Raw genomic sequence first — 10,866 nt, 5'->3', positions numbered from 1 at the left:
TAGCCACAGGCACACAGAGGTGGGGATGTCGCCCTGAAGAGAAGCTGTAGCGAGTCAGGCTGGCGGCGTGGACGAAAACATCCTTGGTGGTGCAGAAGAAGCGGTGGTTGGAGCCCTAGCGACGAGGACCACGTGTGCGTGGGTTCATAAGAGCGTGACGGGGCTATGCAGCCCAGCTGCAGACAGAGAGAGCCGAAGGGAAGGCTTTGAGGTGGCTGGCGAGGGTGATCGAGGTAGAGCAGAGAAAGCTGGCAATAGGGGAGCGTGGAGCACCAGCTGTGAAAGCTGACGAGTTCTGGTGTCAGGTAAAACTAGCGTAGAAGGCGCCAAAGAGAGGGCACAGCTGCTGGTTGATGAGATAAGTGCAAAGACGGGCGACGGCTTGAGCTGGAGCTGCTGTGGAGCCTTGTTAGGTTGCCGCCTTGGTGTTTGGTTGATGGCAGGAGAGAGACAGAGCGTAGAGATGACCGCCTCTCTGGTGAAGGACTCCTGGTAGCAGGCAAAGAGAAGATGGTGTAGGCCTTGGTGGGTCGTGGGGAGCCAATGGAGAAGGAGACCTCCTAGCAAGAAACCTGGCGCGCAGAGTTAAGTGCAACGGGTGCTGGCGAGACAGAGAGGCTTGTGAAGCGCAGCTGGTAGTCAGTCTAAAGGGATTTAGAGGTAGTGGGGGCCGTCGTCTGGTGAGCTTCAGCAGAGGCTGGTGGGGCACTGCCTAAGGGAAAGAGGCAGAGGTGGCTACGGTGACTGGAGCAGCGATGGGCTGCTGAGCGTGGAGGGCACTAGTGAGAGTGGCTGGTGCAAAGAGAGAGAGGAAGAACCGCCTTGGTCAGAGTGTTTGATGTGTTGAAAAGAAGGTGGATGAGAAGCAGGTGAAGGGGCAAAGTGAAGATAAGGAGTTGCCAGTGGATTCTTCCTTGGATCTGGATGATATGCATGCACATGAAAGCAATGAGGACGATGCCTTGGGATTGGCTGATGATAAGAAGGAAGAGGAGCTGGGTATAGGATGTTTTGAGGATGATTCTTTTCCAAATTCTACAAGGGAGGAGGATGGGGTAGAGACTTGTGATCAAGTGAAGATGGTTTGTGATGCGGATGTGGAGAGCGTGGAGGAAGATCCTATCATCTTGGATTTTTTGGGATAGCTTGATGATGGTATGGTACCTGCTGTGATGAATGGTATGGATGTTTTTTCATTGGATGCATTAAGTGCAAGGGAGTCTTTGGACGATGATACCAGGGGGGTTGGCAACATTCAAGAAGGTATGCATGTAGATTTGGCTGATGAAGAGCGTTGTGTGGTGAGTATTGTGCCTGAGGATGATATGTGGGAAGTTGCTAGCCTTGATGAGCAGGAGCCAGAGATGGAGATGGATCCTGATATGGTCGAGAGTGTAACAAAGGCTTCTTTACGTGTTGTTGATATGCTAAAGGCAAAATGCATGGATGACAAGGGTACTGAACCAGTTGAGCTGTATGGTTATGAGGAGATGCCTGAAGTACAGGAGCTAGAAGTGCTTGTGGGCACTGCTGTTGAAAAGGATGTGGATTTTGGTGTGTAGAAAGGTCAAGATGTTGGAACCTGGCCTTCACAGGTGTTGATGGATGGGATGCTAAATGCTGCAATGCCACAGATTTTGAAGAAAGGGAGGTTGGTTGTGGGTGAAGTGCATGGAAATGATTTGGTGGTGCATATGGTTGATGTTTGGTATACAGTGATGCAGCCATGGTGTTTTACGGATGTTGGGGAATGGGATGGTGAGTTGGAACTGTTTCCTTTTGATCCTGGTGGATAGCTATTGGTGGACTTATGCTGAATGCTGCTGAGCATAAATGCTCTAGCAGATGGGGGGGTTGGCAAAGTATGTCAGGCATTTTTCTGAGAGGTTTTTATGGCTCGTGTACATATGGATGCATGGGAATTGTGAAGAGTTTGGTTTTGAGGGCATTGCCAGTGTGTTCAGTGTGGATGGATTTCATTTTGGGTTTGTGCAGGCCTGTCCGAAACAGGGTCCATGGAGATGGTATCAGCCACTTGGTCGTCTTGAAGTGTGTACACGTCCCCAAGGATCCTGAGTTGCATTTGAATGTGTGTGGAAGGCATGGGAAATTAGGAAAGAAAGGATTAGTATAGCATTTTGTTTGGTGTGAAATGGAAGCATAGGATGTTATGGTGGCCATTCATTAGGCCTTGGAAAATCAAAAAAAAGATAATATTGATGTGGCCATAAAATTGAAAGCCACTTGGAGGCTTTGAGCTGCCGCCAGCAGAGCGGGTTCTCCAGAAGATACGTGAAGTGGAGGTGGCAGGTGATGCGCGAGCTGCAGGTACAAGAGAAGGCCGCCGTGTTGTTAAGTGGGGGGCTCCCGAGAGTAGCCGCAGGCACACAAAGGTGGGGAGGTCGCCCTGAAGAGAAGTTGCAGCGAGTCGGGCTGGCGGCGTGGACAAAAACATCCTTGGTGGTGCAGAAGAAGCGGTGGTTGGAGCCCCAGCGAGGACCACGTGTGCGTGGGTTCATAAGAGCGTGACGGGGCTATGTAGCCCAGCTGCAGATAGAGAGAGCCGAAGGGAAGTCTTTGAGGTGGCTGGCAAGGGTGATCGAGGCAGAGCAGAGAAAGCTAGCAATAGAGGAGCATGGAGCACCAGCTGTGAAAGCTGACGAGTTCTGGTGTCAGGTAAAACTAGCGTAGAAGGCGCTAAAGAGAGGGCGCAGCTGCTGGTTGACGAGATAAGTGCAAAGACGAGGGACGGCTTGAGCTAAAGCTACTGTGGAGCCTTGTTAGGTTGCCGCCTTGGTGTTTGGTTGATGGCAGGAGAGAGACACAGCATAGAGATGACTGCCTCTTTGGTGAAGGACTCCTAGCAGGCAAAGAGAAAGCTGGTGTAGGCCTTGGTGGGTCGTGGGGAGCCAATGGAGAAGGAGACCTCCTAGCAAGAAACCTGGCGCCAGAGTTAAGTGCAACGGGTGCTGGCGAGATAGAGAGGCTTGTGAAGCGTAGCTGGTAGTTAGTCTGAAGGGATTTAGAGGTAGTGGGGGCCGTCGTCTGGTGAGCTGCAGCAGTAGAGGCTGGTGGGGCGCTGCCTAAGGGAAAGAGGCAGAGGTGGCTACGGTGACTGGAGCAGCGATGGGCTGCTGAGCATGGAGGGCACTAGTGAGAGTGGCTGGTGCAAAGAGAGAGAGGAAGAACCGCCTTGGTCAGAGTGTTTGATGTGTTGAGGTCGCTGAGGGTTGGCTGGTGTGGGCAGCCTAGGAGACAGGACAGTGGACAGAGTGGGTACCGAGTGAAGCAGAGGGAAAGGTTGGTGGTGGGCCGGTAGCAGGGCAGATAAGCTGCTTGGGTTTGTGTGAGGCTGGCAGAGGATCAGCACACAGAGAGAGAGAGAGATGATGGAGTAGCTGCTGCTGACGACACATGCAGAAGTGATGGGCTGCAGAGAGTAGAAGGTTAGCTGGTGTGGGCGCCTTCTGAAGAGTGAGTGGCCGGGTTCATTCTGATGTGATTGGTATAGCAGGCAGGCGAGTGGATCATGTGGTGATTGGGGATGTGGTGTATCCTCGGCAGTGTGACAGGTCTGAGTGTTTGTGGGTTGTGTGAGCAAGGCTTCTGTGTCGAGAGAAGCTTGTATGAAGTGTTGATCTGGGAATAAATTTCTGGGTGTTCAATTGTCTACGGTGCCCCTGTTTTATGCTGTCTGTCTGGCATGGGTTGGGTGGTGAAGTGCGAGAAGTGTTCCAGCCGGTGGGCTGGTGGTGCCCCCGTTCGTGTGTGTTATTCCAAGTTTGGGAGGTGGAAGAGCTATAGAGGCAGGTCTTTTCTTCTTTTTTTCACCTCACACCATCCACAAGGATGTAGTTGCAAATTAGTGGCACCATTAATAAAATAATTTACCCATTGCAACCTGAATAAATTCAAAACTAGTGTGTTAAACCTTTGAAGATTCTCAACATGTAAAATCCTTGCTAGATTTGAGTACATTCACATACTCTCCGACTGCAATATACCAATGATCTTCTATCTTTATGGTCCAGTCAATTTTTACCTGATCAAGAAAAATGATACTATTATCATGCTTTCGATTGATCAAATCCATGAATCAAGACTGGTTACTAAGCATTGAATCTGATCAAATTTTGCATAAATAAAAAGACGACATACATGGTAAATAGTTGCAAGCTTTGAGTAGGTTGACAAAGTTTGCATTTGTCATCGAGCACGATGTAGCTGCACATAAATGATATCATCATTACACATATTCAAAACATTATAGTCTCACTCAAAGCTCAAAACACTAAAACCGCAACCATACCTTCAATGTGCCATGAAATATGACAACACACATGGTCATTGTAGACAAAAAAGCATCATCCATGATCTGTAAAACATCCTTCTCACATCACAATCTATGCTCAAAATGATAAAAAAATACATATTATTGAACACGTGAGGACATACAAGGAGAGAGTTGGGGAATTGAACCCCGTCACCATTTTGAATGGCTACACCAAGCCCTCTTCGGGGAGTGGATATATATAAAGTGAATGCACTTCATCCACTCCCATAACAAGTTAGTAGGTGAATATGAAAAAAAAGGCGATCAAAAGAAATGATTAAGCTACAAAAAACGTACCTTCATCATTGGATGATTAAGCTACAAATACCTTGCACCGTGTAGAGATGTCCATGAGCCTTTTCTCCCCATAAAACCATACTCTCCTCCAACTTTGAGCCACATAGCTTGGAGGGTCCTTCAATATTGATCTTCATAATAGCATCCAAGGTCCATAACTCCATGCTATCACGCAGCTTGGTCTTTATAAGTGTGCATGTGCTAAAACCTCTTTCACGCATTACTTGAATATTGAACTAAAGCAATTTAACACAGGTTAAAACATTAGGAAAAGAGTCTCGCCACATTGGATTACATGCTATTGTAGCTGTAACATCAGGAAGACTGTAGCGTACCCAACTAATTGAAGCTTGCTGTTTAAAAGACTGAAACTCACTAATAAAATCATCTTCATCAATGATAGAAGAAAAATTCATTACCTCCAGAGACTTTTCCTTACCATAGAAAGAGGCTATTTCTTGAGCCTCAAACTTACCATAGTCCTTGAGCATCTTCTCTAGAAGAGGATGTTGTGCAGGCACTAGTACTCGTAATCTCCTTAATATTGTATTGTCTGCAAAACGTGCTTCAAGGTTAGCAATAATTTCTTTCAAAAAAGATACCTAAAAGGCAAGGGCTGATGCTAGATCTACTCCAAGTATGTCCCTATCTATCTTGATGTCAAGAAACATGCTGCCATGAAGAGCTCCTCGCAATGTAAACAAGTGACCCTTCTCAGGTCCATGATCCGATAAAAATGCAAAACCATCAATGTCACAAGTAAGAGCATTACAATCAACATCAGGAGGATCAATATAATATTGCAGAATTAAATTGATCTCCTTTTGGATAACATCATGGATTGTAGTCACATCTACAAACTCTTTTTGAAATATCTTACTCACAATAGCTATACCTTTTAAAATATCCGCTAAAAAATGAAGACAATAGATAATTTCAAACCTCAAAATTTTTGCAAATATAGTCGGAGCATTTTCCTTGGTTTCCACAAGAATAGCATCAAGAGAAGAACACACCTTGCTCATAGCCGACGATCGGCTCAACCACCTAACATCAAATGTGTGTTCCATCTTCAAGATAGGACAAGCAAGCTCCTCTTGTATGATCCTTAGCTCTTCCAATCTTTTGCCACTTGCATTGAAATAATGGACAATGGAATTCACCAATTTTTCTATATTCTTGGAAATCTCCAAATTGCTACAGAAGACACAGCCAAAGCTGTCCTATGAGCAACACAATGAATGGATGTCAAGTATGGATTAACATGTTTTTTAAAAAGTGTGGCGACACCATTCTCCTTTCCTGTCATTGTACTACAGCCATCAGAGACAAAAGCAATTAGCTTTGTTAGATCAAACTTACTTCTTTTAAGCTCTGAAAGAATGGTGTTAAAAATGGTCTTTGCACTCCCATCACTCACACGAATAATACCATAAAAAGAATCGGCAGGAATACAATCATCAATAAGATAAGACAAATAAATAATCAAGTGTCCATGCTTGGAAATATTAGTTGATTCATCTACAAGAACACCAAAAAACGAACTTCGAAACACTTTCTTCAATGTGGTGTTCAAACACTTACCAATACAAAATACCATCTTTGCGCAAGCCTTGTCATCATTATACAAGGATGTTGAGAATGGCACACGATAATCCTGTAAAAGACTAATCATATCTGGAAAACCAACAAAAGCATATCTCTTTTTTGCCATATGATAGGCAGCTTTAAAGAGAGTTGTCAATGTCTCATCTTTAGAATTTTCAACCTTTTTCATGCTAGTTTGAATAGTTTCCTTCCCTTCAAGTAGAACTGCTTCCATAGAATGTACATGACAAAGTGTTCTACAATGTGCTTTTAAATTACTAAACTTAAAATTAATGGAACCATCCTTTGAATATGCACTATGGTGATGGGGATACTTTAAACAAAACTTACAGTACATCTTAGCTTTCTCCTTGTCGTAGACAAGCGAGTCAAATGTTTGAAGCCAACTCTCTTGGAAAGCTGCTCTTGCTTCTATTCTCCTTTGAAGCTCTAATCTCTCTGGCAAAGACAAACTAGACAACACCTCATCAGTAGTACTTGCTTTAGATGAATTAGTATTCTGACTTTGTACATCACCTTTCTTTCTTTTGCCATTAACCTTTGAAGACATTCGACCAGCCCACTGGAGAAGCGTACCTTGCCTTTTTTTGTTATCTTTGATACCTTTTCTTTTACCGGTTTCAACATTGTTGGGCTCCATTGACACAAAGCCACTATAACAAACAAATCAGCTTATGTGTTTAAACTTCCCATGCTATAATCTCAATTGCAAAAAACTATCAAATATTATACCAAGAGCTTTAGAATTAAAGGGGCCCTTTGCCCTCTTTGAAATCTTTGCCATTTTTGCAGCTTCTGCTATTCCCCCTCTTCATAGTGGTGCTGAAAAACACCTTGATGAACTGCGCTGCTAACTTCTGCAGTCCATGTAGAGAACTCTAATGAGGATCCATAACCAAAAAGGAGGGGTGAGGGCGGGGCCTGTAGAGCAGCTGCACCACTCACATCCTTCACTTCAGACTCGTGGGACACATCACCTATGCGTAAGAGCTGAAGAGCTACTGTGTGGACAAACCGACAAGGCAAGGCGCTAGGCTTCACCATCACTGTCGTAGCAGCACAAGTTACAGTCTACAGATGCTACTGGCATGGAGGAGGAAGGGGTTTGGCTAACCCTTCAGAAGCCCGACTAGAGGGTTGTTTCAACATCTAATCCATCGCTTGGACCAGGCTGGGAGCGCTTGAGAACACCTTGATGGATAAGATTCAGCCTTTTGGTAGAGGCGGGCGAGTAACGGATCTTGTTGAACCATCTGACTCAGCTGTTAAAGCAAAAAACTCGCTTCCATAAAGCAGGGTCAAGGAAAGTAATTTTACCTTGAAAGTTCATAGGCTCTGTTCAGTGTTGAGTCTGTTCATCTTCGATAATGCAGATTTTTTGAAGGGACCAACTCGGGAGTCGGGAAGTGAAGGCCATGCTTCTTCTGTGCAACGAGAAGAAATTCCTAGCTTTTCACCAGCAATCAACAAGCAGAGCCTTCCGCTGCATGTCACGCGTTGAAGGTGGAAACCGTCGAAACTTGAAAGGCCGCCTGCAGGGCAATGAGTGCACAGAGTCCAGACAGCGTATGTAGGGAGTACTCAGGAGTCAGTAAGGGTTTGGCGATTATGGAACTCGGAAGAGGTTCATAAACATGCAGGCCGCAAAGGTTAGGGGAGCGCTAGCGGAGGGCGACCGTGGGATGCAGATAAGGCTGTGCCATGTGGGATGGAGATAATGCTCGCAGGTTGGAGTTTGAAATAGTAAGTCTATAGTATATAGCATATACTATATATATTATATAGTATATATTGTATTTTTAAAACCTCCTCAAATTATGTGAGTAGTGCTTTTTTCCTTCTCCCATCCGTGGGAACCGGCCTAAAGCCTTTTGAGAAAAAAAATCAACAATCGGCATAAGCCTCCTCGTCCGAAATTGAACCAGCCCATGTCGATGGCGAGCAAGTTTTGGATAAAGTGAACCTACCTTTTCCCGAGCCCTAAAACACACCCGATGTAACGTCATACAAGCAATTAGAGGAGGTGATATACATATACTACTTGGAGATACCTTGGAAGACACGCGGCGGCTGAGGGGACAACAGCACTGCAAGGACGTTAAAATATTGTTCCTTTATAGAAAATATCAAACTACAAGCAGGAGCTGGAGCGTCTACGTGAGGGTTTTCTGAACGCTGGCGATGAGGCGGCGCACATCGTCGTCGTCGATGCCAAGGGTGGCCTCGAGAACTTCGTCAGGGAGGGGCGTCTTGGAAGAAAAGAGGGCAGCAGCCAGCTGAGAGACGCCCGGGTTCTGGCTATTGAGGGCAGAGATGGCCAAGGCGGTCTTGGACTTGTGCGGGTTGAGCTGGAAGTGTACGAGGCCACGAGGGAAGACGAAGAGGTCACCGGCATAGATGGTCTGGTAGAAGAGGGTGTTGTTTGGCGCAGTGGAGACGAAGCCCACAAGCAACGTGCCCTCGGCCAGGTAGAGCACCTCGGTGGCACGCGGGTGTACATGCGGGGGGTTGAGGCCCTTGGGCTTATAGTCGATGCGCGCGACAGAGAGGCCCTGGGTGTTCAGCGCCCCGAAGGAGGCCGCGCTGGCAAGGTTGACGGCCACACCCAGCTCACCTGTGAAGTTAGCCGCCTGGCGTAGCTGCGGCGAGGCGAAGTCGGAGGACTGCACGTTGGCGGCGGGCTTGCAGGCCAGCCCGTTGAAGGTGAGCATGCCCAGCTGCTGTTGCTGCTCCGCGGAGTTGAGGGCAACGCAGAAGTCCTGCAGGGGGTCCTCATCCGCGGCGCTCACCCAACTGGGATGAGGGCCGGCCTGCAGGAGTAGGACAACTAGAACTGCCGTGCTCACCAGCACAGGAAAGGCGGGCGGCATTTAGTTCGTTTTTTTTGAAATGTTTGGATTAATTGATGATAGCGGAAATGCAGAATTAACGAACGCAGACACTAGTGCTCGACAGAGATGTTATATAGCGCCTCGTCGTAGGCGACCTGTTCCTCCTCTCTCGTTACTGCACGCGGGTGCAGGCCCAGCTGCCGGCAAGCCGGCCTCTCACAGCCACGTCCCGTGCGAGGTTGACTTGTCCACAATTTTTAAATGTTAAAATCCACGTTTTAATCTCTCGCCTTGCATATTGATTAATTATAGTAAAAAAACATGCGAGGAATCTTCCAATGATTCCACTGTCTTGATTCCTTGTGAACCTCTTGGGTGTTGTTATTTTTGGAGAATTACGAAATATGCCTTGTCTTGATTCCTTGTGAACCTCGTGGGTGTTGTTATTTTTGGAGAATTATCAAATATGCCTTGTTTAGCAAGTTAACTGCTCTCTCTCTCTCTCAAGAATAAACCCTATCACTCTCTAATGCAACAAGAAGGACATCACACGCTCATTGTATTCATCTCTAATACAAGTGAGAGGCCCAAGCAAATCAATCTCTCTCTCTCTCTCTCTCTCTCTCTCTCTCTCTCTCTCTCACGAAAAAACCCTATCACTTTCTAATGCAATGTAGCTATAAAGAGCTACCAATTTTCACACAAATAAGTATTCCGCATCACTAAGACTCAAAACATGCCAACAAAGTGGCCGATAAGTTGTCCACATCACTAATACTCGTCTAAATGTAAAGTCCAATAAACATGGTCCCTACTATCCTACCAACTACACTCTTATTCTAGCCACTTTCCTTTCATATTTGGCTCCACATAAACGAACCATACTCCAAAAAAAGAAATATGCTCCCCCTCCATCACCAGATTCCACTACAACAAATGAAGAGTATAGCTGCGCATATGAAGAGCCGACAAAATTTCAAAGGATCTATAAATGGAAAAAAACATTCATGCAACTATTAGCGCACCTATGTATGCGGCTATGAGCACGCGACTACGACCATGTAAATAACTCCATTTACAGTAGTGCATATAGCCATGCACAACTATAGTCACATCCTATCTGTAAAAAATATAACATTATTTAAATGTTTTTTAAGACACTTAAAACACACAAAAATTTTGTAATACAACAATGTCATGTTTTTTTCCCCTTTAAAATTATATACAAAGTTGCAAAATACATATAAAGGTGTTTATGTCACAAAAATGAATAAAGACGAAGACAATACTTAAATTAATTAATTGTCATCATCTTCATCTTCATCTTTGCTTGCATCTTCACCATGTGCACCATGACCTTCATCATCACCGTCGCTTTCAGCATCCTCGTCTTCCTAGATTAAATAGTGATACAATGCAAACATGTTAGCCACCACAATCAAAACAAGTTGGGTGTTTCTTTTAGGAAAAAAAGAGGAAGACATTCGTGCTACCTCACCATTGTGAACAAGTAAATTCTTACCATATTAAGCTTTTATTATATCATACGTATGCATGTTTATGCTACACTTGATGTGTTTCTTCTTATAAGGTTGTGCTTCACGTGGATATAAATGACAAGGAATGGTGGTATGTCATCCAACACTACTACAGGATGACCCATTTTCCATGCCTAGTATCAACGGTTTCCATGCCATCAAAATACCCCTCGATATACATGTCGAAATACACCATCAAAATGATCATCGAAATAACTATCACAAAGAAGCGTCGAAATAGGTGTCCAAATAACAGTTG

At 45.3% G+C, this 10,866-nt stretch overlaps 1 pseudogene; it reads right to left on the bottom strand.

Moving 5' to 3' along the window:
* Positions 1-8,391: 8,391 nt before the first annotated feature.
* On the bottom strand, positions 8,392-9,108 carry LOC147606129 (putative germin-like protein 2-1 pseudogene; annotated as a pseudogene).
* Positions 9,109-10,866: the final 1,758 nt, after the last annotated feature.

The sequence above is a fragment of the Cibotium barometz genome, chromosome 58 (genome assembly GCF_041138505.1).
Source record: "Cibotium barometz isolate CiBa-2024 chromosome 58, ASM4113850v1, whole genome shotgun sequence".
In the NCBI taxonomy this organism is placed as follows: domain Eukaryota; kingdom Viridiplantae; phylum Streptophyta; class Polypodiopsida; order Cyatheales; family Cibotiaceae; genus Cibotium; species Cibotium barometz.
This window is presented reverse-complemented; position numbering and strand designations above follow the sequence as displayed.